A 7,935-nucleotide genomic window follows, 5' to 3' on the forward strand; every position below is an offset into this window, starting at 1 on the left:
GCTTTCTGTGTTCAGCTAAAATATCCAGAAAAGTTTAGAAACGCAAGACATGAAGGTAAAGAAAGTGAGAACTTTCTAGAGAGGGAGGTAGCCAAAGGAAAAAAAGGCAGAAGAAATAGGGAGAAAACTTCAGTCAGTTTTGATGTGCTGTAGGAACTTCTTTTGTCTCCTTTTTGTTTGATATTCCCATTTTCTTGATTGGTTTGTTCACAAAGGCTTTTTAAAATAACGATGATAATACATGCTTATTGTAATAAGTCAAGCAATGCTTGGGTCTATAAAGAAAAAGATAATAATAGCCTTATGATGGGAGAGGAGGCGATTATAACATTCATAAAATGTACAAGATAGATCATTGTTTCTTCCTCTTCATTTCTGCTTCCTTCCCTTGGCCAGGGGCTTGATTGGATCCCAGACGTTGAATTTTACCTTGTTGGGTGCTGGATGTTTTTGCATTCCTATAAGTACTCTTGAGCTTTGTACTGGGATGCAGTTAAGTTCCTTGGAAACAATTTGATTCTTTCAGGATTGATTTTAGTATTTGTCAGGCAGGACTAGACTAGCCTTTAGGACTGAATTTTTCCCCACTACTGAGGCAATACCCTTCGAGTTATTCTACCCAAACCTTGTGAATTATAGGGCTTACCATTCTGACTGGTGGGAACACAAACTATTTTCAGCTTTGTGAGGGCTGCAAGGATTGTTGTTCCCTCTGTTTCTTTCAGGTGGTTCTTTTCTGTGGTTCAAGCAGTTTCCTCCCAGGCCTGCAGTGATCAGTACTCATGAAGACTCTGGTGATCTCAAAGTGCTGTCTCCCTCTCACTACCTCTCTTCCACTCTCTCTTTCTCTCCAGCCCTCTCCTTCTGGTACTCTGTTCTGCTGCCTCTAGCCACTCTTCCCTGGACTTCTCAGACCACTGCGTTCTACCTGGCTTCCACCTTCTTGTACTGCGAAGACCTGGAAACTCTCTCCTGCCAATGAGCTGGACTCATAAGGCTCACCTCACCTGTTTCCCCTCTCTCAGGGATCACTATCCTGCAGTACCTGATATCCATGTCCAAAACCAATTGTTTCAGGTATTTTGTTGTTTCATCATTTCAGGCAGGAGGGTCAATTTGGTCCCTGTTATGCCCCTACGCCTTGGCCAGAGGATTGGACCTGATTCAAAGTAGGCCAGTTAGGGTCTGTCCCCTGGAAATGGAATTCCACCCATGTGGACAGGAAGCCTGGAGAAGCTAGTGTACAGGAAATAGAAAAATGAAGCAAACAGTAAGCAAAAGAAAAGGTGGGTAGAAGAGTGCTGGTGGCTTTGCAATTCTTGATCAAGTCCTTTCTGGAGGCCCAGGGCATTCTTAAGAGTTTCCTGACACGTCCTGTTTCCTTACAGCCAAAATCCACTTTTCTGGCCACAGTGCATTCAAGTTGGATTCTACTACTTGCAGCCAAAGGGTTGTAACTCAGACAGGACATGTTCAGGCAAACGTGAGGGGAGGAGGTAGTTGAAAGGAAAGAGCGGAAGCTTTTTATTCAATGGATCAATTTCCCTTGGAAGGGGGAGAAATATGCAGCACTAGCAGACTTTTCCTCCCGTTACATGAGAGACGAAAAGAAATTTGGAGACAAAAGAGAGGAAAGTTTTTCTGGAAATATTGATTGTCTCAATAAAATATTATTGAGAGCATGAGGCAACAAGGTGGAACTTAGATGCTTGACAAGAATGGGAAAGACAGAGTGAACACTGTAGGGAGCATGCCTGGGTAGAGGCTGAGTGGAATAAAAGGATCGGGTGCATCGCTGAGCGCCTGCTTTGAGTTAGAAATCACCGTCTTCGGGTAGAAACTCTCCAACAATGAATGGTCAACAGTCTGGGAACAGGAGCAGGGAGTGAACAGTGGGATTTATCAGGATGATTCTCTGGGGCTATCACAGCAATCACAGATCACCTCAGCCCCCTCCAAGCCCCAAACACACATAAAACACAGAAAAATCCAGAGACAGGCATGACCACAGAGGCCGAATTTCACCAAGCTTGGAGTACCATGAAGCCTCTGAATAAAGGAACATTTTACCATATGAAGCTTAAGGGCAGTATTAAGACGGTGGCTTTAACCAGTTAGGAAATCACTTGACCTTGCCTGCTGTGTAGTCCCGTGTGACTAAGTCCCTAGTTACCTTCCTCCAGGCAGGAGGAATTCTGATAGGGAGTAGGGTGGGGCTGATCCCGCACCAAAAGATAGCCATCGATTACATCTTTTATTTTCTCTTCTTCTTGTATCACAAGAAGAATTCTCCTTTAGAGAATGTTCTGGAAATAAGGAGACAGTTTTGGTTGTCATGATGACACCGTCCTGGCATTGATGCTAGAAGGCCTGACCCCCTGCAATATGTATAGGAAAATGAAGAACCGTATGTGACTTTCAAATGTTCTACAGGACATTCATGTAGATGAAAAACCTACTTATAATTGTCTGTACCTAGAACCTATCCTTGGATTACAAACAAATACAATGTTTTTCTTGAATTTTCCAGGAATACAACTACCATGTAAAATGAGGGAAGATTGTTACTTGTTTTGTTTGGAACTCTACCAAGATTTGTTCACAAAAAATTATGTGCCAATAGTTATGTTGCTCAAGGGTTTGTATTTGTGTTGCCAACATCGCACGCTATGTCAGCCTGCATTTGTACCGTCACTCCACAGTGATTTGTAGCTATTGCATGCAGAGTATTGATGTAAGCATTATGTCTTTTGGTACAGTTGTGCTTGAGCATTTACATATGGAAATACTGTATATATTTTATGGTAAATTACACTCCTTTTATGTATTCTTTATATTATAATAAAGATATTATACAGAATTACTGTATGTGTTTGCTAGGTCCACCATAATAAAGTACCACAGACCAGGTGGCCTAAACAACAGAAATATATTATCTCACAGTTCTGGGGGCCGGAAGTCTGAGATCAAGATGCCAGCAGGATTGGTTTCTTCTGAGGGTCGTAAGGAGAAGTATCTGTTCCAGGATTATCTCCTTGACAGGCCTTGATTGCTGTCTTCTCACTGTGTCTCCACATCATCTTCTCACTGTACTTGTCTCTGTCCAAATTTCCTCTTCTCCTAAGGACACCCTAGAACTGGATTAGGGCCCACTCTGGTGACCTAATTGTATTTTAATTCCCTTTAAAGGCTCTGTCTCCAAACATGGTCACATTCTGAGGTATTAGGGGTTAGGACTTCAATATATGATTTCCTAGAAGGACACAGCTCAGCCCATACCAATTAGGTACGTAGACACATCCTATTTCAAGATAGCAAAGGGAAACTTACAGAAAGATTTCTGATAAAATGGGGACACTGAGTCTGATAGGGCTGAGAACTGCGGGTATGACTCCTCACAGGACAATGGTGAGTGGTGTCTCATAGGTGAGTGCTGCCCCTTACTTCTAATTTCCAGCCCAGCAGGGTTTACCGAGAATTGGCGTGCCAGAACAAGTGGAGAGAGATTAGGGACAAGAAATATTGGCTGTTGGGTAAAAGAAAGATAAGGGTTCAAACAAAGCTGACTTTGGCTATAGAAATAAAGAAGAGGCCATATGAGTGCTTTGCTTAAAAGCTTTCAATATATCTTTATTTCCAAAGTTTCTATAACCAGTGCCACTCTACCTTTCCAACTTTACTTTTCTCTTATTTAACATCTTCTGATGCTCTGTTGCATCAATCTTCTTCTTGCCCCAGAAATACCTTAATGTATGTTTTTCCATCCCAGAAATGCCACATCTTTCTTCTTTATCTTGAAATCTTGTCCAGTTTTCAAAGCCGAGCTACGGGATCTTCTCACCCCATATCTCCCGGAAACCAATAGAATTGAGCAATTGGTAGGTAGAGTAGAATCCGAAAAGATGCACATGAAGAGGCCACGAGGAAACAGGGGTCACGAGAAAGCTGAAGTTATAGCTTACAGGTTATAAGGCAGCAGAATAGATGAACAAACGTATAGAAAACCAAAAAGAGTAAAACAATTTCTTGGCAGTAAAAGGAGGGTGAGAAGCAGAGTTGCTGAGTGAGCATAATGGTGCTAGTGGAGGCAGGGGTGGGGTGGGGTGTTGATGAATTCTTGCTGCTGAAAGGGTTAATAAATTCTGTCCCTAGAGCTGTGCTGTATCTTTCAGATACCAGTCACTGTGATACCTAGATATTTGTGGATTCCTATGAGTGTGTGCTATGGTGGGATGGAAGTCCTTCCTGATATATTTCATATTGCAGTTCTCATTTACTCTTTGGGAACACAGATGTAAGATCACAGAACCTCAAAAGGCATACATCCCTCTATTACTTCCAAATTACATCATCTCTATGAAAGACACTTGTTGCTTTATACCAGCTCCCATTTCTTCCTCCTCCTTTCCAAGGTTACCCATATATTAGTTTCTCCACACAGACCCTGAGTTTCAGAGGTAGGTAAACTAACCCCAATGCCAGAGATGGCCCCTGAATGACTGGTTGCAATCCTTGGTTTAAGGGTTAAGCATATGATGTAAGCATCTCAAATCATTGTGGGCTTCAAATTCTTGCTAAAAAATACTAGGCCAGAGTCTCCTGCTGGATGTGGGGGAAAGCACAGGCCTGGTGGAGGCCAGGAGTCAGCCATGCTACAACTATGGTGAGAGGCGGCCTTGGGATGAAGAGGACACTGCAGATGGCAGAGCTGAAAAGCAGAAAGGAAAGAGGCCCTTTTCCAACACTGAGCCACTGGATCAGCCAACTCCCTGAGCTTTTCATGTTAGCCAATTAACTGCCTTGATTGTTTCAACTTCTTTGAATTGGGTTTTCTGTGACTCATGACTGAAAGATCCTAACAAACTCTGCCCCTTTGACATTACTTCATGGACCAGCTACAGGAAGAAGAGAAATGTTACACCATTTAAGCCAACTGGCGAGTACCTGGCTTCTTGGCCATGGTGATTTCGAAGGTCAGAGCAGGCAGTACTGTGCAAACGCCAATAATTCCTGGGCTTCTGAAGCCCGCTTTGGAAGCTTCATTGAAGAGTCCAGCAGCTGAAGTTCCACTGGGAGGCTTCCACTGCAATTAATTACAGCGACGGCAATGTCTTTAATACATCACACATGAGATTAAAAGCCATGTGGCTAATTTTTATACCTGGCACACAGAAGTCAGCAACAGCAGCACGATCAGACAGCAGGCTGTAAAGTATCAATAATATGCACAGGTGGCAGTGGGGGATGCCTGCCAACCCCAAAGACACTAGGGGAGACTGTAAACAACGTTTAGGAGGTTATCCAGTCTTATTGTCCTTATTCCCATGTGTGGCATTACAGTGCTCCCTCATTCCCAGAGAAAAACAGAGTGGCTCTCTGTTCTTTCACCCCAGAGAGTCACAATCACCTACAGACAAAATTAATACTAATGGTTACCGTTGATTAATCACTCTCCACATGCCAGGCACTGTCGTTTGCATTTCACACATTTCATATTGTTTCACTTAATCCTCATAATATCCTTTAAGGTAGGAACTATTTATATCTCCTTTTCAGAGATGAGGAAACTGAGGCACGGAGAGATTAAGGTCACAGAGCCAGTAAGGTCCCATGGCGAGTAAGGGGCACAGTAGGAGTTTAATCCCTGCTATCTGGCTTGCGTTTCTTAACCCCAACACTACATTGTCAACTTCTGTGCCATACTCGCTTTTCTACAAATCATCAGAGACCCCTCTGATGATTTGTGACAGGATATTCATCTTACTTTTAAAATGTACATTTTATATGTGTATATACTCATGTATATTTTATGCCTATAAAATTACATCTATACTTTTCATATTTATATTAGTATTGTTATCAAACGTTAAAAACATCCCCACAGTGCAGGGTGCAGTGGCGTGTGCCTGTAGTCTCAGCTACTTGGGAGGCTTAGGCAGGAGGATTCCTTGAGCCCAGGAGTTCAAGTCCAGCCTGGACAACATAGTGAGATCTTGTCTTTTAAAAAAAGAAAAAGCCCCCAGTATCCCCTCCCCTAAGAGGATGGACTCACTGGGATCCACCCTGAGACTATCAGCACTGGCGACTTCTATGAGGGCCTTTAGCCAAGGGTAGGCATCTCTCCTGAAGAAGCTGCAGGGCAGAAGTAGCAGCCATGCTTAGAACTCACAATCCGATTTATCTGATGAAGGAGAAAGTGTCTGATTTCATTGGAAACCTGAACATACCTGGCAAACTTTCTGGCCTGTGACTAAGATAAAAAGGCTCATGGCTCATGGCTCAGTGGACATGGCTAACTTACACCCTTCTCCTTTGGGATGAGCGTCACCCTGTCAAGATGTTGAAGGAGTTTGTGTCCCAACACAAACAATATGATTGAACTAGTACAGAATTGGGAGACGGGGTCCCTAGCCAGCGACTATGAAGACAAACAGCAATTCATCAGGAAGTGGTTGCTGTCACCAATAAGTGATACAAACACTCCTTAGAAAGCATGTCACTCCATGAAATACTTGTGATCTGAGCAGAAAGAAGTTTCCTTCATAGCTCTTCCGAAGGTAAGGGTGTCAACAAAGGACCAGGTCCTGATAAAGGTTACTGTATCATAACATAACCTAGGGACTGATTTCTGACTCTCCCCTTTTCTTACAACTCTCAGGATGTGGGGAGAGGGAAAAGGGTCTCTCCCTCATTTGAAGAGGCAATTTGATTAGAGGTTCATTGGTCTATATGTTATTTCTAATCTCTGAGAGGATTTATCTTAAATGTAGTAACCTATACTTTATAATTATTAACCTAGTTTTAATAGTCACTGTTTAACCCACCTTTCCCCTTCCAAGAGAAAGGAAAAGGCTACCAATTCATTTAGTATTTACTGTGAATCAGATATTGTCCTAAAGAGTAATTCACCATTCCCCCTTCTCCCAGATTAAATGGGAAACGGTTGTTTGTGATCTTGTGGTCTAGCACAAGGATGGGAGAGCCATTGTTTGGATTGATGCTGTTAAGTATGATAGAATGGGTGTTCCAGGGTTGGGTAGGTTCTAGAGAGTGGTAGAAATACGGTAGTGCAATGGTTTGAATGTGCCCCCAAAAAGCATGTGTTGGAAATTTAGCAATTATAATAGTATTAAGCAATTATAATAGTATTAAGAGGCAGGACTTTTATATAGCAATTATAATAGTATTAAGAGGCAGGACTTTTAAGAGGTGATTAGGCCACATGGGCTCTGCCCTCATGAAAAATAGATTAATACCATTATCGAGGGAGAGGTTTTGTTATTGAGGAGTGGGTTTTTTATAAAAGGACAAGCTTGCCCCCCTTTTCTCTCTCTTTCACCTTGCATCATATGATGAACCAGCAAAAAGGCCCTGACCAACAGCCAGCCCTTAGATCTTGGACTTCGCAGCCTCCATAATTGTGAGAAATAAACTTCTGTTCCTTAGAAATTACCTAGTCTCAGGTATTCTGTTATAGCAGCACAAAACAGGCTAAAACAGGTAGGCTAACACCCAGCTCTTTAGCTTTGGTTTATAGAATCAGCAGTTCCCAAGGACAAAATTTACACTCAGTCTACCAAGGTTCTGTTTGATATGTAGGGTCAGAAAAACTAGTCTAAATTAATATTTACTCAAAGATTCTGCTCATCTTTGCTAGATTATGTGGGTCTCAGAATCAAATGGGGATGGACTCTGCTGGTTTGAAAGTTTGAGTGTGTAGGGGAGTGATGCTTCTACCAGGAGAAATGATCATGTTTTCCATACACTGGGACCTGCGACTGCCCCTTGGCCATCTCTGATTCCTCACCCCTCCTACAGAACATTCTTTCCTTGTTTTCCTCCTGGAATAAAGTGTCCATGTTCTTTCCTTCTTTCCTTCTTTCCTTCTTTCCTTCCTTCCTTCCTTCCTTCCTTCCTTCCTTCCTTCCTTCCTTC

Source organism: Piliocolobus tephrosceles, chromosome 4 (assembly GCF_002776525.5).
Source record: "Piliocolobus tephrosceles isolate RC106 chromosome 4, ASM277652v3, whole genome shotgun sequence".
Lineage (NCBI taxonomy): Eukaryota > Metazoa > Chordata > Mammalia > Primates > Cercopithecidae > Piliocolobus > Piliocolobus tephrosceles.